Source organism: Fundulus heteroclitus, chromosome 2 (genome assembly GCF_011125445.2).
Source record: "Fundulus heteroclitus isolate FHET01 chromosome 2, MU-UCD_Fhet_4.1, whole genome shotgun sequence".
NCBI classification, from domain to species: Eukaryota; Metazoa; Chordata; class Actinopteri; order Cyprinodontiformes; family Fundulidae; genus Fundulus; species Fundulus heteroclitus.
Window position 1 is genome coordinate 5,291,173 of NC_046362.1, and position 22,759 is coordinate 5,313,931.

Sequence of the window (22,759 nt, forward strand, 5' to 3'; positions counted from 1 at the left end):
CTCTCTCCACCCTCATTTTCATTTCCTCTCTTGCGTCGGCACTTTACCTCACAGCTCCTCTGGTCTGCCGTTCTGCTATGAATTGTAGGCTCAGTACAGTCGAGATAAAAAGAAACTCACAGCACACTGCTTTTACATTACTTACCTGAGAAAATAGGATGTTAAAAATAGAAAGGCCGCATATCTTCGGGAACAATGTCTGAAAAGATTTCATTTGAGCTTTTATCACTACTCCGTGAAGGCTTTCATGCTAAAATTGGCAATTTATTGTATTCTGTTTAAGATTCTTCTCACCTCCTCATAATGGAAACACTTTCAATCTTGGTTTGAAATCTTTGGGAAATTCTGTATCGGGTGCACTTCTACCATATAACAGTGAGTCTCTCGGTTACCTCAAGAGAAAATTCAGAGAGGCAGTTCAACCAGGGAGTTTGGTATAGAAGCAGTAATACAGTTAAGACCAATAGTATTCATACCCCTGTCAGATTTAGGCATAAAGTAATATTTTATTTTGCCAACATGTTCCTAGAGTAGGGTTGTAATGTTAATGTTTTGCAGTGTTCCATTCAGATAATCTGGCTAAAAATTAGGGTGATGGCATCGAGGCCATAAAAACCTCAAAGACTTTGACGATATATCTATGGGGATCCAAGTCCAAGTACCAGTGGAAACATGCAAAAAGCTGGCCAGAAATTATTCAAAGGGTTTGATTACTGTAGTGCCAATAAACCTATTTCCATTCAGTTTTAAGAAGTCTATAAGTGATTTTAAGGGTGCCATTTTTATTAAAACGTCAAATAATTGATACCTCTTTCTATTGTTTTGTTTTATATTTGAGAAATGTCTCCTTCTCTACCAGGAACAAACTTCTTGGTTGAGTGAAAATTATTGCCAATTTAAATTTGCAAAGGGAATGAATGACATTTTTCTGGCTAAACTGTCCAGCTGGAAAACATGAGATATGTGTGTAAAGGCACCAGCATGCGGCACTTTAAAAGTCCAAATCAGAACCCGAAACTGTATTCTGGATCGAACAGGGAGCCAGCAGAGAAACATCAATAGGGGTGTAACATGCGGGCCCTAGGAAAATGTAGCAAAAGCTCAGCTGCTGCATTTTGGATAAGCTGGTTTACCAAAACAAGTAAAAATAGGATTACAATAATCCATGCCAGAGGAAACAAAAGTATGAATCACTATCTCCATCTCAGCTCTGGATGTAATAACACTCAGTTTACCAATATTTCTTAAATCATAAAATGAGGAACAAACAACTCTTTTGACACAATGGTAAAAATTCTAGAATGATTTATTAATAGCTTAATATCACGAAGCTTAGCAGTGACAGGAGATGGTTCTGGACGACCTTAAAGGAAGGGAAGCACATGAAGCACAAATGAAATATGGTCATTAACAGAACCCTGTGTAACTTGATCCCTAAGAGTTCTGATTATAAAATGGTTTGTACTTGGACTGTGCCACAGATGCGCTTCCAAATCATACATGAAAAATGACCAGTGCAGGTAGGCATCAGGTAATGGATTAATGTATGATAAATAAAAAGCAGAGGTATTCAGCGCTGTACCAGATATGCCTGTCCACCTGTTCAGTGTGCACAATGGAGTACAACCAAATGATTCAAGGTGTCACATTTTAAACTTAAGTTGAATGATATTAATGTTGTAGATTCTTCTGCATTCCAAAACAAGCACAACATGGGGGTGGTATCTTTATCCTTTTGATCCAACGGTTTTTAATGCATGATTAAGCTAATACTAAAAAAAAAAAAAAATCACTACAGCACACATATTACTGGCATAATAATCCAGGTTCTGGGTTAATCTAAACCCGTTGCCTTAATTTTGGACATTATTCACTTTAATACATTTTCAGTAACCCAGCCTTTCTGAGTTAAATTAACTCAAAGTTGGACCCGTCCAGATTTGACCAAATGGGTTAAACTAAATGACTGAGTGTTGATTGTTTTTAACCCGGTAACTTTTACAGCCCATTGAAGACATATGGTACAGCATTCCCATCAATATTTCTTGCAGCTCCATTGTTCCCCATGTGTAGACCCAACATCAGCATGGGGCAGTTTTACCCCAAAGCCATATATTCAAAGTCCATTTTTAATAAACAGTGTTATGGGAGGTAAACAGTAGTTATTAACTTCTCATCTTTTCAAAAGAGAAAACCTGCTATCTTGACAGGAGGTTTGTTTAAATCCATATCCGAGAGACAGTATTGATCAGCTCCTTGCTCTCTGCATATATCTCAGCATCTTCCCGTGCCGTACTGATTAGCCCTGGAGGGAGACGTAAACAGCAGCGCGGAGAAGTTGCAAATCCTTTCTTCTTGCTAAGTTTCTGCAGCCACCCTCGTTAAGTCATCATCACAGAGCCAAGGCCTTTATTTTCAAACTCTGCAGAAATATCAATATGGATTTAGGAGTCTCCCTGAAGCGAGGTCTTCAGCTAATTAAATCTGTAATCACTTTGTACTGTAAAAACACAAGCAGGGGATGGGGTGGATGGGTGATGGGGGGGCTGTTTAACTGAGAGCCACTGGAACTTTATTTAACAAAGCTAATTGGGTCAGAGCTCCTTATCCTCACAAAGCACCGAGGTTACTTGGAATCCAGTTGGAAGGCCTACAGCTCTTTGCCCTCAAACAGTCACACCCCCTGTGAGAGTGTGAGCCGGAGTTTAGAGCCGCTAAGTTCAGGAGCACCTTCTTGGTGCAGCTGTTGTCAAGGCTGCACCAGGGGGATGAAATTGTTGTTCCTTTGTTTCAAGTCGATTTTGTACTTTGAGGAACGGAATGGGGTTGAGAGGCACTCCGTGCCAACACCGAATTCCAATAATAGAAGGCGTCAAACAGACGGACAAATCCATAAATCATCTCTCTATTGTGTTCTTCATTAGTGGAAAGTGTAAATGTGATTCAGTCACTCGTGTCCAAATGAAGTAATTATCTCCATATAGACTCAATAGTTCCTAATTGTTTCTCAGAGGATCACTTGGAACTACAACAACAGAGAAGAATTATATACATAGTGCAAACTTGCACTCTGTTAAATAATTTCTGAATAATCTGAATTAATAAAATCAGATTTGATTCTCACATTTATTTTGCCCCCCCCCCTCCCCCACCTTTACTCGTAGCTACCACTTCCACTAATCCTACCACTGAAGCATTGCAAACAAATTGAGTGAATTCAGGTGTAATAGAATATCAGGTGATTTAGGATATGATATTTAAAAAAGTTATTTCCTGTCTTGTATCATGGAAGGAAGAGACGGGTGGACCTTAATAAATCTGTAAATAATAAGGGTGCTGTGTTCATCTGTTCAAACAATTACATGCATTTATAAACAGCATGGGAATCTTCAGCTATTTGATTGATCACAATTAGGGGTGTAACTCACCAGCTTTATCACAATACAATATTATATACATTTGTTTGGATGACAGTACAATATTTACCGATATCACAAAGTCTGTTACAGCGAGATTTCAATAAATTAAATTCACAAGTCTTCGATTCATGACACAATATTATCGGCCCATCTAACGCTGACATTTACATTGATATCAGCTGACAAAAACAAAAACAAAAGACAAATATGAAATGACCATATTATGTCTAAGCTTATAAAGTTTTCAGACATTTAAATCAAAAACAGCATTCTTGTCATTTTTAAATAAAAATAATAATAGATCACCTGTTCACGATGTGACGCCGTAAAGCTAAGTTTAAAAAAAAAAATTACTTCACAAGAAGTTATTTTACTATACAATGAGCCTCCATACAACATGAAAAATCTGTAGTGCAATAGATATGGTTACCGGAGTTCTTTCAGTAAATAAGCAGAAATAAAAAAAAAAAAATTGGATTCAGAATAATTAGAAAAAAACATTAAACAGACGTGTTTTAAACCTAAATAAAACTTAGTGACAATTAGAATTGCAAAACCTAGTCAATTTCTTATGATAACAATCATCAATACATGATCACTGGAATGTTTCTGTGAGTTTGTTGAATTTTTGCCATGAAAAAATGATGGCGGCTCTAAAAGCAAAGTGGCCACTATGTATATGTGATGGCTCCAAAAGATGTTATACCTAATAACGTTCCCATTTAAATTTGAACTGAATAAAACAGCCAAACACTTTGTGTATAGTTTCTGACACAATAGTGATAAACAAATTGGTCATGATGCTTTATCAGTAACACACTAGAGTCTTTTATAGAGTTTTTGACTATAAAATATGTAACCAATAGCAGCATTCTATCTTTAGAGGAAAAAGCACTATGATAAATAGGCTAAACATGTGACACTCTCCATTAAGCGCAAATGGTGCCAGAAGAAACAAACACTTTATTAGAATCCCATAGAAGTGACAGATGAGCTAAAGAGCGGACAACTCAACGGGGTAATTTTCATTATTCACTGCCCTCTGCCTCTGAATATTAAGCCAGAGAAGTTGTTCTCTGTGAGTCTCAGTGGCAAGGTGTTGACTGTGTGCCTCCTCCATCTCTCCGTGTTACTCACATTTGCGTCCGTCCCCAGGGCTCTTTGTCCAAAGAGCCTGGACTAAACAGGCAAGCAGCAGCAAACGCAGTGTAGCGAGGTTAGCTCTGCCCCGGAGAGATCTTCACATCGAACTGGTTTCCTGCTGGTCGCTCCCCTCATTCCCCAAAACTGCATGCTCATTTTCACCCAATACTTGGTCAGAGCTGTTCCGCGGCGACAAACCGCTGTAACAAAGAAAGATTTCAAAGTTCAGTAACTGCAGAGGCAGTTAGACGTTCTCGCCGATTTTGTTTCATTGTTAAGTCTGGCAGATAATAGCCTCCATTATTAGAAATGATGCGTGACGTTCCAGTGATCTGATTGCAACCTCTGTCATGAAACTCCACGTCTCCAATATGACTGTAAAAGCAGTGCATTGAAGAGAGCCTCTCCACCTGGCTTGTCATATTCAGCTCACAGTGATCTGAATTAATATTGGTGATTGGTCCCCCAGTCACGTTCAGCCCCATCTTTTCATTCCAGCATCTGGTTTTAATTGGTGTGACGCTGTAAAGCTACAGCTGCTCTGCCTGTTAGGACAATAAATTACTCCAATTAGGAGTTGAACAAAAGAGGCTGTCTGACACGGCAGCCCACTGCCATGCTTTAAAATTGGAATGCGGTGGAATGAGGCCGCACCGTTAACACCTGCCCCATCATTTTTCAGATCAAAACACTGCGAGAGTTCTTGTGGTTATGGAGAAAGATTGCTTTGCATGCCTTTATGTATCCTCTGTTGTTGGAGCTGCTGGCGTATAAATTAAATAGAAAAAATGTCAGTGTTTGAAATCAATACAAGGTACATTGTGTAATTGCTAGATGGATGATTAATTGGTTTTTGCATCATGAGCTGTGGATACATCTAGGTTTTCTGGCAGCCGCCTGCCATATCGATGGCACCGGTAATGAAGGCAATAATGAGGGACGGTTTAGGAGGATGTGGAATGGGAGGAACAATGGGAACATCTGTGCCTCTCCTTAGTTAGACTGTAATTGAGACCATATTTCATTTTGGACTGAAAGTTAGCCCTGCGCTGTACTCGCTGTCTACCTTCCAGAAAGATGAGGCATTTATTTTGCCGGCGTAACGCCTTTAGCAGCTTCGGCGACACAGGTGGTCCACCGCTGGGAGGAATTTGGGGAGGCAGCAACTGTCGCGCTCGGCCCTCCTTCCTGCATCTCGGCCTGGCCGCCCCGTCCCTTTGTTTCAGCACTTGCTGTGAGCACACCATTAAGCCAGGAAAAGTTTGACAAGAAAAATGAAGTGTGCCATTTCCTGTGGCCTCGAGTGTCTCTCTGAATAATGAGCCCGTTGCTTTGTCTCTCTCTCGCTCGCTATTTGCCGTCAGATATACTTCTCCCCTTGAAGTTTCAGTTTACTAAAAGAGGGCTCGGGTCTCCAGGTTGCCACTTGTCTCTGGAAAACGTAAAATCTTTGAAACACTGCCTTGTTTTTACTTAATTTGAAAAGGCTTCATTCAGAAGTTGCAGCTCAGGATGCTATGGCCAAGCTGTCCTGTATATGAGAAATTATCTTCAAAGGGGAGTGTCAGGAGGTTTTGCATGCACCTTCTACTCTGTCAGCCAAATTCTCTGGCATTGGTTTCTAGGTCTTTAATCATTTTCATGATTTCTAAAACTTTCCAAATAACTCCAGAACAGAAGTGGATAGGTATGTTACCACTATCAAGGTTTTCAAAGATTTTAAAAGCATACAGTCTTAAAACCAAAGTCTTCAATCACACCTTTCTGGTTATAGGGTTAGTTTATATATATTTTGAAGTGAGGTTCTGTGAAGTTATCATCTGTAACATGTAGTTCAGTCAAAATGGCCAATTTCAGTAGGATATGATGCTGTTGGTAGATTCAGTCAGCTCTCTACAACAGGGGCTTGTTGCTGTTTTTCTTTCAGCCTAACAACATCCAGGTCAAAATGTGGATTTCCGGTGGTTTAGTCAGTCTGCCTCATCAGCTTTTTTTGGCTGATCAGCTAATTGGGAGTCTGCTGATAATTCTCAAATTGCTACAGGTCCTGGAAAGCACAAAAACATAACATTTTGATCATGGTGCACAACTAACACTCAGAATCCAAAGGTTTACTCCCTTCTTGACCGAGCTAGAGCAGAAGGACAAGCCACTGTGGTTCTGCTTGCTCGATACAGCCTCAACCAACAGAACTCTGGGAACACAAACAGTTTGGCTAAACAAAACAGCACATGGCCTTCTCTTGTGAAATTGTCTTTTAACTTACATGTCATTGAGTGCCATGGATTTTTATATTTTCTGTGTGCTATGAGTTGCTAATATTAATTGCTATTTCTCTGAACAGCTTATCAGCTTTGTGACACTTTGAGGATTTATTCACTTTTCATCAAGGTCATAATGAGAAGATCACTATGTAAATGGTTTATTTGATGGACCACAGGCAAAAAAAAAAAACATAGCCCGTGTTTAAGAGCTCAGTTGCAGTAAAACAAGGTATTACGAAAAATACACATTTACTCCACGTTGAGGATGTACCAGGAAGGCGTTTATTGGCTGACACTAGTTTATTGGCTGACTATTGGTGTCAGGATTTGTTCTGATGGACCCAAACTCACACACCACATACGGAGCTTAGTTCTAAAGAGTTTATTGAATGTTGAATGGTTGTGGAGGAAGAGAACCAGTCTTTACCCGGATGGAGTTGATGAATGATGAGAGCAGGAGCTGGAGAACTGGAGAGCACTGGAGAGCTGCGACGCAGAAACAGGAAGCCTCCGGAGCAGGTGAGAGTCCATGGGCTGCAGTAGGACCAGGAGTGCAGCAGGGAGAGTCCTTGGAGGTGCAGGCAGGTGCGGGGAACTCTGACAACCAGACGTGGGAGAATATCAGGTTAGCCAGACTAGGTAAAGTTGTCACTCAGCCAAACGTGGGAAGATCTCTGGCTGAGGTGCAACAGAAGTTTGAAGAGGTGACTGAGGTGAGCTTTTATAGTTGAGCTTGCAGGTGGAGAGAGTCCAGGATGATTGGAGGGTGACCAGGTGTAGATGATTAAGGTGAGTGGAACCAGAGCTGGGTGGGAGGAGGAAGGTGCTGGAAAATGCTCAGGGTGCAGCAGGCAAATACTGCACCCTGACAATTGTTTGATTAAATTTTGTTTTGTTTTTAATGGTGATAACACGCAAAGAACAAAAAAATGTGCAGTAAGTTATCTGATCAATAAAGCAGTTTTAAATTCAACTGGAAATGAAGGAATTAGAAGATTCTGTTATACAGATTCTTGCTGGTGACCTTACTATTTGACTCACTAATGTGTGCAAGCACAGACATATAAGAGTTGCAGTGCACCGGCCTTGAGGATTACACTTTGATACCCCCAATGTAGTCCCTTAATTTATCCCAGACATTTCAAAATGACTGACAACATTTCCAAATCCATCATGTCCCACAACATAAAGATGACAGTACAAAGCTGCAGTAGGGAGTAATGTGAAATGGTCTCTCCCCTTGCTGTCTGCTGTGCTACAGCCCTCCCTCCAAGGCTCTTCCTTCACAGCAGAGCCTGCCGTGCCCCTCCATGTTTACCTGTCTTTGTTTTCTGAGCAGGTGCCACTCTAGAAATGGGCAGTTTTCATGTAAAGCAGGTTGTTTCTCTGCCATTTATCCACACAGCTGCAGCCTATTGGCGTTCCATAGCTTGAATGATGGTAGCATTATGAGGGGTGGAGGGGGGTGGGGTGAGTAGTGCATACACAAGAGTGTTTGACACTGCCAATAAACAATCAGAGCCAGACATTCTTCCTGGCTCTCATAGGTTGTTTCTGCCCAGGAGTGGTGTATGTCTGCAAATGGCGATAGAACGAAAATTACTGCTGTAACTACGGTTCTATGAATCCCGGATGACCGCCAGAGGCGGTGCTTTAAGCACTGAATGATCATTCTTGCGCATGCGCAGGTCGAGTAGCCATTGTATGCCCTACTGACCCAGTGTATCTCGAGAAAGTGGACCCCGGCCTTGCAGGGGCCAAATCCAGAGCTGGAGCCGGTCCGGTTGGGGGTGCAAAATCTGACCCCCCAGCTGGGAGAGGAGATCCGTCCTGCAGGGGAGACGCATTGGCGAGCCAGAGCTGAGCTCGTGCAGTAGAGGAAACCAAGTCCTCGCTGGCCAGAAGGGTGTTACCAGCAGAACCCTGTGCCCTTCCTGGAAGGAAGGGCCCCAGGAAGGGCACAGCAGACTGAATGGTGGAAAGGCGTAAAGGAGGGTCCGGGGCCAGTCATGTGCCAGCGCATCGTGGCCCAGAGGGCTGCTGTGGTCCAAGGAGAACCAAAGGGGACAGTGAAATGCGTCCCTTGAGGCAAAGAGGTCCACGTCCGCCCTGCCGAAGACCTTCCAGATGTCCTCCACTACCTCTTGGTGAAGCTTCCACTCTCCTGGAAGCGGCTTCTGGCGGGATAGAAAATCTGCTGGCACATTCTCTGGCCCGGGGATGCAGGCTGCTCTGAGGCTGGCCAAGTATGGAGCTGCCCAGGTTAGCAGCTGTTGAGTCAAACACAACAGTTTTCTTGACCTGGTAGCCCCTTGGTGGTTGATGTGAAAAACCACAGCAGTGTTGTCTGACCTCACTAGCACATGCTTTCCCTGCAAGCCTGGGAGAAAGCTCTGAAGAGCCAGAAGTACAGCCTGTAATTCCAGGACATTGATGTGATCCCTGCACTGCCGCTGGGACCATGTCCCCTGTGCCATTTGGCCCTGCCAGGTTGCACCCCAGCCCGTGGAGGATGCATCCGTAAACACAACTTCCCGACGACACAGGAGGGAGCCGAGCGGGACCCCTGTCGTCATAAACGCCCTCACCCTCCACTGGGACAGAGACTGAAGACACTGAGGCCCCACCCGAAGTCGTCTGAGACGATGAGTGTTCCGTGTGGAGTCGAGACCGAAGCTGTTCAACCACATCTGGAGGGGCCGCAATGACAGCAGTCCCAAGGGCACTATGGCGGATGCGGCTGTGAGCATGCCCAAAATGCGAAGATACCGCGCAAGAGGTGGTGCCATGCCACGCCTGAATTCTGGAAGGATTCTCAATACTCTGTTCACCCACTGGGGTGACGGACAAGCAGTCATCGACACATAATTCATGGCAATGCCAGGAAGACAGTCTCCTGTGAGGGAGTCAGACTGCTTTTCTCCATGTGTACCTGCAAGCCCAGACATCCCACATGATGGAGAACTAACCGGGTATCTCGGACCGCCTGGTTCCGTGTCGCCAGGTAAGGGAGGATTCTTATTCCTTGTGCCTGCAGAGGAGAGAGGGCCGCTGCGACACATCGGGTGAACAGCCTGGGAGACAGCGAAAGTCCGAACGGGAGGACCTTGAACTGGAAGTGCCTCCCCTGAAAGGCAAAACGAAGAAACCGACAATGGGACGGAGCGATTGGAACATGAAAATAGGCATCCTTGAGATCTATTGAAGTGAACCAATCGCCCGGGGAAATTGCCTGCAACACTTCCTTGATGGTCAGCATATGAAAAGGCATGACCTTCAGGTACGCATTCAGGCCTCTGAGGTCCAAGACTGGACGCAGGCCCCCCGTCTTCTTCGGAACCAGAAAATATATTGAATAAAAGCCCCCTGGATCCCGCAGGGGGTCCACAGGCACTATAGCGCCCTTGGCCAGCAAGGTGCAGATTTCCTGGTCTAGTGCCTGTGCCTTCACCGGGTCGTGGATCACAGTCATCCTGACCCGGCCAGGGATGGGTGGCCTGTGGCGGAATTGAACAGGGTACCCCCTGGACAGTGTGGACAACACCCACAAATCTGGGATGTGAGCAGCCCAGAAGCCGAGCTGTCCTGGGGTAAAACAACCGACCGCAGGCCCTAAGGTATCATCTGCTGGCCCCCCGGCCCCTTGAAGGCTTATGAGGACGCCGACCAGACTGCGTGGCTCGAAAGGAACGAAATTACCTTGCCCCAGCTTGGTCTTGAGCCTGGTTTCCGTGACCTGGAGCAGGCCTTTGGACCGATGTCTGGGCTGGTACCAGCCCCTGTGGTTCAAGGGAAAGAGATGGGCGTGAAGGCCTCTGTGAAGGACCCGCAGCTGCCAAAGTGCGGACTGGTTGGCGATCACGTCTTTGAAGGCCTGCCAGCTGCTGCCTTGTTCTAGAGGCCTGAGCTGTACGGTCCAAGGCATCCAGTGCTGCAAAGCCAAAAAGTTCCCCCAGAACAACAGGCAGGGCCCGAAGGGTTCTCCTACAAGGATCAGTAAGAGGCGACTGCACCAACCAGACCTGGCGGCGAGCATGAACTAGCGTGGACAGTGTGTGTCCAAGCTCTCTAGTCATGAGAGCAAAGGCCTGCAGAGATGCATCAACCAGGCCTTGCGTGGCGTGGTCCAGTGGAACAGACTCCATGGAGGAAGACAGGACCAACATAAGATGGGAGAGAGAGTTCCCAATCCGGCCCATGCGGGCCCCAGAGTCATAGGCCTGGCAGAGAAGGTCGTCAGTAATGCGACACTGAGGGCGCGGACAACGCGCATTGGGCCGCAAAACCTCATCAGGTGGAACAATAAGAGAGGCAATGCCACGTTCCACCACTGGCATCTGCCCCAAGCCAACCATGGGTGCCTTCTGCATAGCTGCCAGGACCCTGCCATCTATTGTCAGACGTGAAAGCGCCTTGGTGTCTGACCAGCAAGCATGCAGCTCCCGTATATACTCCCCAGAGGGAGGAACCAGAAAGGCAGTCTCTGATCTACTGCGCTTAAAGAAGGCGCTGGAAGCTGCAGGCTGGGTCTGAGGAACATCAATATGTAAACGGGCAAGAGCCGTTCGGATGGCGGCTGTCACTGACTCCCCCGTACACACAGAAGCAGTCAGCTTCACACGACCATACCTGCGCGCGAGAAGAACGAAGGGATTGAACGCCGGGTGCCACGTGACTATATAGAGTCACGTGGGTCCCCGGCAGGTCACAGGTGACTTTGTTGTCATTAGTACTCGACCTGCGCATGCGCAAGAATGATCATTCAGTGCTTAAAGCACCGCCTCTGGCGGTCAGTAGGGATGAAATAGAACCGCTTGGAGGAGCTTGATTTTTATTTTTGATTTTTGATTATCTGTCTCATATGTCACTGTCAGGACATAGTGACAGTTTTAACAAATATGTAAAAAAGATACATTTATACTTAAGTTATCCAGTGCTGCTATGACAAGATAGAACAGAGAAACTCAGCTGTTATTTTTTCATATTATCTACTGAAGTTTTGACAACTCTCCTAAAGTTTCACCCTGAATGGACTGCAAATGTGATTCTAATGAAAACTCTAAAGACCTACAGTTCCTACTTTTGATGCTAAATTCAGATTTTTTCTGAAATCAGAGTTTTTTTGCAAGGTCTTTCCCATTACTTTTAAAATGTTGCCTGTATCTGACTCCAGTGTGAACTGTTTATGGCTCCAAACTGACCTGCATGTGCAAAAGGACAATAATAATGAGTTCACGCAGCCCACTTTAGTACACCAAACATAGAGGAAATAGGTAGTATGGATTCAAGTGTCCATCGGAACCCATTTAATGTGTCAGCGGGCACTGAGGGGAAAGCGCACAACTAAAAAGAGGTTGAAACTCTGGCCTTTTACAAAGCTTTGCCGCCAGGACTGGTGGGGCAGGGATTTAACTTAAGGAAGTCGCAAGCAACTTTTAATGATATACATCAGCCCCTTCCATCTCTACTCCAAAGGCAGGACACTTGCCGCAATCGTGTTATCACTTTGCATTGGGGCAGATTACGAGGCGCTACCCCTGTTGAAAAGCATTACAATGGATTTGCAACGAGTGAAAACGTCTCAGCAATGTAAAGTCCTCTGTGTGCAGGATTGTACATGAATTTTGCACGGCCATGCGTTAAGTCCCTCATCCAAATGGTTCCTATATGAGCTGCCTTGAGTAGAAGTTTTACTGCATATAAAAATAAGGTCTAAAATCTTGCTGACCCTCCACTGAGCAGCACTGTGGCAGGGAGCTGTGGTCTGGCTTGCTAATGCTAACCTCTAGCAGCTGGTGGTACAAAGTTGTGACACATGTCAACTGAAAGTGACGTCAACGAAGCATTAAGGAGCTATAGTAAGTAATACCAACACCTTGTGGTTCAAATCAGTACAACAGTTTGCCAATCACAACAATCTAATATGTTGTTTTTGTCATGATTTGTCTTTGTGAACCCGGACAGAGCACGCACACACAGAGCTTGATCTGTTGCAGTTTATTGAAAGTAATGAGTTGGATGATGATGACCAGAGTTAGTAACCGGACTGGAGATGATGGGTGCAGTAGCAGGCTGACTGGAAGAAGCTGGAGAGAGTTCTTGGAGATGCTGGGCTGCTGTCAGAGCAGAGGTGCAGAGCAAGACCGTTCTTGGGGTGTAGGACTGCTGGAGCACAGGGTAGCAGGCAGTCCAGCAACAGAGCAAACCAGGCTGACAGACGTGGAGTGAGTGGAGACTGATGAGAACAGGACTAGACAGGCATGGTGTTGGTAGAGACTGAAGACGAACAGGCGGGGAAGAGAAGACTGAGGGAGGCTTATGTAGGGAGGCTGGCATGTGGAGTTAATTCAGACTAATTAGTGCCTGACAGGTTTGACTGATTGCTGAGGAGTGGAGGGTGAGCTGAGTAAGAGGAGGAGGTACTGGATGATAACCGGGAAAACAGCCAGACCAAAACTAAACCATGACAGTTTTTAAATGGTGTTGCTGTTGTGAAATTTTACTTCCACAGGATAGGTATATCATTTTGTATTCTGATCTATTTTTGTTCTGACTATTTTGCCAAGATAAAATACCAAATGCTGTGCTCTGTGTTGGGAACCCTGGGAAATCTCACAAGATTGGCTGAGGAACCAGGAAGTAAACACGGGTTACACACTGAGCTGGAGTCCGTTCTTCGTACGTCGCTAACTCAGTTTGCTGGATTTGATTGTTGACGATTTGGCATGATCTTGGGTTGTTCAGTTCTTTGAAAGACATCCTGCACTTGTTGTCATAGCAAAATATGCGCAAGCTAAAACCTGCTCGAGAGCAGGCTTATTTCATGGGGGGGAGGTCTTCCGTTGCTGGAATCTAATAAGACTTTAAGTATACCTGTCTCATCCTGCTCCAAAAAAATTATATTTTTATTGTAATGGTATCTTAGCTGAAGGTATCTAAAGAAATAACATTTTTCCAGGTTATAGTTATCTTGAAGCTGTTTAAAACTCTTTAATTCACTATTGCTTGTAATATTCCAGTAACTTTTTTTGTGACGACTTTGTAAATTCCCTGTCGTTTTAATTAATGACTCAAATTCAGCATAACCTTCCATTAAATGCTTGTGTTCTGCTTGCATGTTCTTTGGCCATACTGAACAGCCAATAGTAGCGCTGCTGATCATTGTTTCTACTATCGATACATTTCCCCTTTTAAAGCGACACATATCTCAGATAACTCAATCCAGCCATACTAATCATAAACAACAGGTGTGTTCGAAGAACCCAATTAGCCGGATCATGGTTAACCGGATGAAATCATCTTGGATGTCTTATTTGATCTCGGATGTTTTAAGCAACGTTCGAAGAACGGACCTCAGAAGTAGTACCAGTATCACAGTATGGTTCTGTTTTAGTTTAGTTTTTGGGCTTATGAGGACGTTTTCTGTTTATTCTGTCACGATTTATGTTTCTGTTTTAGTTTGTGACAGTTTGGTTTTGGTTCTGTCTTGCACTTTGCTCTATTTACTCAGTTCATCATTCAGTAGTCAGCCTGCCATCTCCCTGTTCACTCCCCAGTCAGTCCAGTCATCTGCCCAGACCATTCCCACCTGTTTTCCCTAATTAAGATCCAACTCAGCTCACCTGTTCACTTGCCTTTATATACCTGCCTCACTTAGTCACTCACTGCCAGATCGTTGTGTCATCTCCTAGCATCTCACGTGTTTTTCTGTGTGTCTCTGTCCTCCACCAGCTTGGACTCAATACCAGTGACATCTGCATCTCCTGGTTTGCTTTTTGCCTTTTTTCATTAAAGCACCTTTTTTACATAACTCTGTGTCCGGCTGAATTTTGGGTTCGCCAGCAACAACCGTTACAACCAGACTGTACATCTAAGTTTGAAAAGAGAAAAACTTGACTAAGACATTGTTGATGGATAGGACCGATTGTTTATAGAGAATGTTACTTCCATCCCAGGTAATAAATTAGAATGATTTAGGTTGATTTTACAGGAAATATCTTGCTTATAGCTTCTTTAAATCCATCTTGGTCGTTCCCACAGGACTCGCATTCAAAAAGATCTGACACAAATCAGATTCCAGACCACGTCTGGAAGTGGCTCAAACATGACTTAAAAAGATCAGATATTTTTCAATTTTTCAACTTGCAATTTTTCAACAACTTAAATTTTAAAAAGTTTTTCAAAAAAATTTCTACATAACATGTAGACAAATTGACAAAATAAAACATCAGAAAATGGAGACTAAAAGCAAATATTAAAAACAGTTGGACTACAAAGTTGAACAAATGATGTTTTAGTAAAACAGTTTAACTAGAACAGTCGAAGGCAATCCTAAACAAATGTGTTTTTAATCTTGATTTAAAATAACTCGGGCTTTCGTTCGTTCCAGATAAATGGAGCATAGGAGCTAAATGCTGCTTCTCCGTGTTTGGTTTGGTTCTGGTTCTAGGTATACAGAGTAGGCTGGAGCCAGAAGACCTTAGTGGTCTGGAGGGTTGATACACTGATAACAAGTCTGTGATGTGTTTAGGTGCTAAGGCATTCAGTGACGCTAACAGTATTAAAGTATTTTAAAGTCTATTCTTCGAGTTACAGGGAGCCAGTGGAAGGACTTTAGAACGATTGATCGACTTTAGAAGCAGCAGCGTTCTGGATCAGCTGCAGTCGTCTGATCGTCTTGCAGTGATCAATTGTACTGAAAATAAACAAATTAATTAGTATTTCCATATTCTGCTGAGACATTAGTCCTTCAATCCTGGAAATGTTCCTCAGGTGATAGAAAGCCGACCTTGTAATTGTCTTTAGATGCTTTTGGAGGTTCAGGTCTGAGTCCATCACTACACTTAGATTTTGGGCCTGATTAGTGGTTCCTAGCTGAAGCAGCTGAAGCTGTGTGCTAACTTTTGATCTCTCCTCTATTGGTCCAAAAATTATTACTTCTGTTTTGTTTTTATTCAACTGAAGAAAATTTTGGCAAACCCATGTAATGATTTATTCTAAGCATTTCCTCAGTGCCTGAACTGGTTCATAGTCACCTGGTGACATGGTGATGTAAAGCTGTGTGTCGTCTGCATAGTTATGGTAACTTATGTTGTTGTTTTTTATGATCTGAGCTACAGGGAGCATGTAGATATTGAATAGGAGGGGTCCCAGGATGGACCCTTGGGGAACCCCATATGTGATTTTTGTCATCTCTGATTTAAAGTTACCTACTGACACAAAAAAATCCCTGCCCTTTAAGCAGGATTTACTTTCAACCACTTACCCATACTTCAGATATTATTTCTAAACTCTTAACACAGACTCACAATTACAATACACAGTTGACCAAATGGATAATTTTCTTCTCAAAAACACATTTTGTTAAATATATACTTACTCTTCATTTCAATATAGAACACATTTTTCTCTGCACACACTATCTCTACCAAAACACTGGAAATCTGACTCAAAATGAAATTATTCTGTCAAAGAATTACACTTGTTTTCACTTCACAAAGTACATGCAGTCAATCAAAGTACACCAAGTTTCTAAATACTGGCTATTGTTGACATTACAAAAACTACATAGACTTTTATGTTTCAGTTTTAAAGATATTTGCATGCAAAACATGCATTCCACCGTTTTTAAACTAAATTTCTTGGTTGGTAACTGTATGTCCACATATACAGTAATATTCACATTCAAAAGCATTCCAGTAAAAAGCAAATCCGTTTTTTTCCCCTTTACTGTTTACTACAGGAGGTACAGTAGAAACACGGTTTGATAGAACAGAAAAAGTTTTACAGTATTTCTTACAGTGAACAAAATATCCGTGAAACACACAAGACCATTCTGAACAAAAAAAAAAAAAACAGCAACAAGTCCAGATAAATATTGGGGGAACTAAAAGATAAAAAGCACAATATTGCTGTATGTAATCTCTGCAATCTTCAGGGTTAGGCCACATGTTTTCGTCAACATCACATCTGATATTATCCAAGGCGATGCACCTGGGATAAACCGCTTGATATGTCAGATCCACCCTTGACAATCCTGAACTGTGATGTCCCTCCAGCCAGCATCCATGGCTTCAAGGAGGGACATCTGGTCATGTGGCTGATAGTCATAAACCTTGCATCTCCATGCTGAAACAAACTCCTCTATTGGGAAAGATGAATAGGGTGGAAGGAAGAGACTTACCAATCTTGGGTGAACTTCAAACCATGTTGTTATTGCTTGTGAATGATGGAACGCCACATAGTCCCAGGTAATTACAAAGGTCCTCATGTTTTCACCCTCCTGATCCTGCTCTGGAAACAGGCACTGGTGGAGATCATTGAGAAAGGCAAGGATACGCTCAGTATTATAGGGTCCAACCTGACATCTGTGAAGGAGTAATCCTGCATTTGCAATTGCTGCACACATGGTAATGTTTGCCCCTCTCTGTCCTGGCACATCAACTGTGGCCCTTTTTCCAATTACATTTCGTCCACGTCGACGCCTTTTGGCCAGATTGAATCCTGCCTCATCTATGTATATGAATTCATGAGGGGCCTGGTTGGCCTCCAATTCCAAAACTCTCTGAAACAAAGTTTATGTAAATCATGTCATTACTACAATCCATACTGTACTGTGACCTATTACTGTGTAGGTTACCTACTTGCAAAGTGCAAAGCTTATAGAACTGGACATTGAATTGAATATACACTATACCTGGACATATTGTCGTTGTAGTTCCTTGACTCTCTCACTCTCACCCTCTCAAAAGGAACAGTGTAGAGCTGTTTCATCCGCACTCTGTGTTTGGACAATGTCCACGTAATGGTTGGGAGGCTGATGCTATTGATGTTATCAAATATCCCATGGTCCTCCACAATCCCAGTTTGAATTTCACGCAGTTTTATTGCATTGTTTGCAACAACTATTTCTACAATGGCCAGCTCTTGATCATTATTGAGGAGCTTTCCTCTTCCCCCAGAGGGTGGAAGACGTTGCATTCTTTAGAGGGACAAAAAAAATTAAACATATGCATTACTGTATGACCTTATTGACATGTCAAGTGAGAATAGAAACAATCCATGTAAAATGCAATACTTACCTGTTGTTTTGTTAAAAGATGCGTATAATGGAGGCAACCATTGACCGCCTCAAATTGGGCTGCACTCTTTCACCAGCCTCTCTTAGTGAAAGACCATGGTTGATTACATGGTCAATGATAGTGGCATGAATTTCATCACTGACTACTGTTCTTGGAGCCCTTGGAATGCCACCACCACACATTCTTACACCTCTACCTTGCCCTCTCCTTGGGCCTGTTATTCTCCCTGGGCCCCTTGCTCTTACTCTTCCTCGTCCAGACATTACAGTGTTTGTCTTTTTATGTTTCTTTTTCCAAAAACATCACTCCTCAAAGTCCTCCTTTTATATATAAGTGTCAATGTAATAGAAGAAAAAAACCCTACCACTACAAGTCTAAACCAGACTGGAATCAGCTGTGTGTCAATTATTTAAATGTTTGTTTATTATCAGCCGAGATATATTGTTTTCAAACTGATATCATTGCAGAAACAGAGGTTTTTGTACTGTATCTAAGGTTTGAAATATTGTTTTTGCTATTGTGGGATGGTGTGTGTTAACATTTGTAAATACTACAAAAACAATCCATAATTTTGTTGGGAGGCATAGCTTGTCTGTTAAGAAAATTGAAGCATTGTGGAAATGTGTTCACTGACCGCATATTGTGTGAAAACAACATGAAATATGTGAATGGTATGGCCACGGAAGACCGATGCTGTGCCAACTGTGTTTAGAGTTTTTAAAATGTGACAGCTGATTGGACAAACGCTTGTTAGTGACTGAAAAAAAACTTTAAACCAGTTGAGAGCTGTACCAGAAAGGCCGAGCCAGTTTTCCAGGCGCTTGAACAGAATGGAGCGATCGGCAGTATCAAATGCTGCACTAAGGTCCAATAGTACCAGCACTGTGGTTCTTCCACAATCTGCATGTCAATGAACACCTTGACAAGGGCGGTCTCTGTACTGTGGTGAGCACAGAAACCTGAGTGGAAAATTTCAAAGTGGATGGTCATAGTTAAGAAGGTGTTTAATTGTTGAAACACAGCTTTTTCAATAATCTTACTGATAGGCAGCGAGAAGTTATTGGTGGATTTAATCAAAACTCACAAAAACACTGGAGGATGCAGGTGCCAGAGCAAAAACTTAGACCTGGGACGCAAACTAGGAAGCGATTGGCCGAAGTGACAGGAAGAACACAGTAGAAACCAGCGGCGAGTGGGAAAATGAGAGGAGCTCAAATACTGGGAGGATGAGAGCTGGAACAACGGCAGGTTGATTGACTAATTGATGGCAGGTGTGGAGAAGGAGCTAGGAGGAAAAACTGAGGAGAGAGAGCGAGTGTCAACAGGGGGCGAGAGAGAGCAACAGGGGAACAAAGAAGAGAATAAATGTAACTGAGGATAACTAGACTCAGGGAATAAACTAAAGACTGTCCAGAAGTCACCTGGAACAAGGCTGATCTAATAAATATAAGAAACACAGGACGACCAGGGGAAAACATGTAAGGAAAATAACTAGGATAACTAAGGAAAGACTGAGATGTCAAACAAGGAACAAAAGCATAATCTAAAGATACTGAAATGGTAAAACAGCACAATAACCAAAAACTGTACAAACCGTGACAAATGGGACCGTAGTTTCTGTTAAATAGCTGATCATATTTCTATCCTTCCTCTGACTTCACTTTTAAACTGCTTACAGATAAAGAGAATGTCAGACTTGTTATATATTTGGTAAAACATTGTCACAGTATATCTTTCGTGCATCCCGCTTAGAGAAAAAGTTTACTTTTCTGACTTGCAAATCACAGATCAGGGCTAACCAAGCTGAATGTATGGGTCCATACAGGACTTTGGAGGGATCTCCTTGCTTATTATGACAGAGGGGTTATGGTAATGGGATGGAAAGTCTGCACAGTGGTGATAGCACCACAGGAACGGATAGCCTATTACCCACCAATGTGTGCTGGTAGAAATGGTAAGACAGAGGGCATCCTATCTGTTATGGTGATGATGCATTTTGAACGGGCACTACTGTAATATATCAGTGGACTATAATGGCAGGAAGAACATCCTAGGGGAAGCAGGTACGGTCATAATGCTGAGGAAATGGTGAAAGATCTGTACACAGCATTTCAAAGTGGGTTTATGGTGATAAATTGAGGGGAGTGGCGTTTTTTTTTTCTCTCATTGCTACTGTTACGAAGGGCCAGCCCATGTGTTCAAAGAGCGTGAATAGCCCAGGGAGAGCAAGACAATGAAGAGCGCGTGTGTACATGTGCATACGACAAACAAGAGCCACTCGGCAGAAGGAGAGCCTTAGTTAGCTGCCTGCTTGGCGCTCTGCCGCCCCTCTGATGTATGTTTATGGCCCATCATCTCTAGCCAATTACCTTGCCCCAGCGTCGGAGCGCTGCACGTCCTCACCAGAGCCGTCGGTGTCTGAGCGGGGAGACAGACAGCGACAGTTAACGTCTCTGGACATCCTTGGCAAAGCGCTCTCCTCCTCAGGGGGCTCTGGAGATTCATCCTAAACAGTAAGGCACCGGGTGACGCAGTCTGCTGAGCCTACAGCTGCTCTGGGAATTTAAAGCTATTTTTTTTTAATTGTCTTTATGTGCACAGTGTGATGCCCCTGTGGCTGTGAATCAGTGTGGTGTGGGCTCAGTGAGTTGGAACATTATCTGTGCAAACTTTTTACGTTTCATGCTTCCCACATGCTGTTTGCGCTGTCCCCTTTTTTGAATTTTAAAGATCACGCTCAGGTTGATATACTGATGTTTGCATAGCAGTAAATATGATGTCTGATCGTATCATGTTTGGTTGTCTTTGTTTCCCAGATACAGAAGAAGCAGATGTGTTCATGCGTTCCATCCATGCCACCCGACAGACTCTCTCCTACAGACACGTCTGAACTTCTGAAGGTAATCCCTTCTCCTCTTTTTTGTTTGCTTTTTGCATGTGCTTCAAATGAGTTTTCCTGCGACTTCAGAGCAGTTGCTTTCGTTTACTTTCCCAAAAGAACCCACAGGCAGAGGGGAGACTTTAGGAAAGGTAAATAGTGGCAAGCTCATGGCTCAGCTGCAATAAAAACTAATTTGATTTTTGCAGACTTGTTTATTATGCTCTCAACAATGAAGTTGAGAATGACTTGATTCAAAGCTTGAAAGTTTTGCACTCCATGGATCGGAGCTCTGAGGCAAGACAAGGGTCCACACACAGCAATGATGAGTTTAGGATTCTCTTCTGTGCTTCACATTCAGGCAGGGAGACGATTTGAAACTACCGTGCTATGCACTTGTTGGCTGGATGAAGGGATGCTTCTGCCTGGGAGAGAAGATATTGAACACAAGAAGTTGCACTTTGGTGCTGTTATCGCCTTTTTTTTTTTTCAAGCGCTATGTGCAACAACTCGAAAACTACGGCGGTATTGACATCCATGCGGTCCTTCAGTGCAGAACTGCACATTTAGGTTGTCATGTTTATTTCTAGTTAATTTAATCAGCAACCTTTTTATGAAATTTAAACAAGTCCAAAAATCTGGCAACGGTAGATAAATGCCCTAACCAAGAATTTAGATTGCAGAGACAGTGGACGAGTGCGTGTTTGGCTGTATGCAAATGCATTTACTAAATTTGTTGCAGGATTTCACTCTGGAAATCCGACCGTGTGTAATTATTAGCGTGCTCTAGAAGTCAGTTAATCACGGCAGAATAAGAGAGCAGCTCAGAGGTGTCTGTTGTCATCACATTGCCCTCTGCTGTTGTGATTATGGGCATCAGATTCCAGTGTTTACATGTGTGCGAAAGCAATAAGCAGAAGCAGCTTCATGAATTGTTGATGGTGTAATTTAATGTTCTGCTGTTATGTCGTGATGAGCCTAATAATATTGTGCTATACTTGCAATAACAGTTTCAAAGAAAGTTTATTTCAGAAGCAAACAAGAGATAATGCATTTCCACTTAAGTAGAGAGAAATTAAACGCAGAGATAAACTTAATAGGAAATCAGTGGAGCTGTAAAGATCCATCCAGTTCCAGGGACAAATTGGTACATAATATTGTGTTTGTGAAAATTAGATGAAACAAAATTTAAGAGTAAAGGTTTCCTAAATGACAGGCTATGTGAAAATGTTTAGGCAGCGCAGAATTTCTTAATGTGGGTTTGACAACTCTGTATACTACACTTTTCATATTTGTCTGGTTCTCAGCTTGTCCTATTTCCAAGAAGTGTTGACAGTTCTACCTTTGTATATTCAGAAAACAGTCTCTGGCTGTGTTTTAAATCATCCAGTTCTGAGTAGTTATCCAGTTCAGCGTTTATCAACACTTACCTATTATTACTTTGAGTATTACAGCTTTTGAACTACATAAATCCTATAAATTCCAGACTCAAAGAAAAAAAAAACGCGAAAATGGTTATTTAGTTTAGTATTGATAATTATAAAGCAGACAATAGCTTTGTTGTATTTAGCAGCTAACGTTTTTTTTTTTTCAATCTCACAGTTTACAAATCATCTTACATATTGTGTGTCAGTAATAATAATAATTTTTTCTACTGAGATAGGTACTGATATGATAAAACAAAGCAGTTGCTAACTTCAGTGTTCTAATCAGCTGAAAATGAACAAGTCATTAAATTCTTACAGCGCTTAAAATTTTTTTTTTTTTTTTTTCTTTCACTTAGGCCTTGTACACACGTAGCCGGGTCTATATAAAAAGGAATATTTCCCCCACATCGTTGTTAAAATTTTTATTATACACATTGTTTTCAGAAAAGTTTTCATCCACACCAACTCATACAAATACACCACTGAGCGTTGTTTTAAACATGCCAGACACACAGGGGGCAGCATACCACAAAGCTGAACCTATGTC

The 22,759-nt window shown here is 42.7% G+C and overlaps 1 protein-coding gene across 7 annotated transcripts in view; it reads left to right on the plus strand.

Annotated features, from left to right (window-relative positions):
• Positions 1 to 22,759, plus strand: part of mgat4c (mgat4 family member C) — a 211,557-nt gene that overhangs the window by 91,727 nt on the left and 97,071 nt on the right. For 4 of the 7 annotated variants that reach the window (XM_036146155.1, XM_036146132.1, XM_036146166.1 and 1 more), the window contains one exon: positions 20,724 to 20,807. The gene's annotated coding sequence lies outside the window, so the exon portion shown is untranslated. Of the gene's footprint in view, positions 1 to 20,122; positions 20,421 to 20,498; positions 20,551 to 20,723; positions 20,808 to 22,759 lie in introns of those variants that run through there. The other 3 variants (XM_036146175.1, XM_036146185.1, XM_036146143.1) reach the window with 3 other exon arrangements.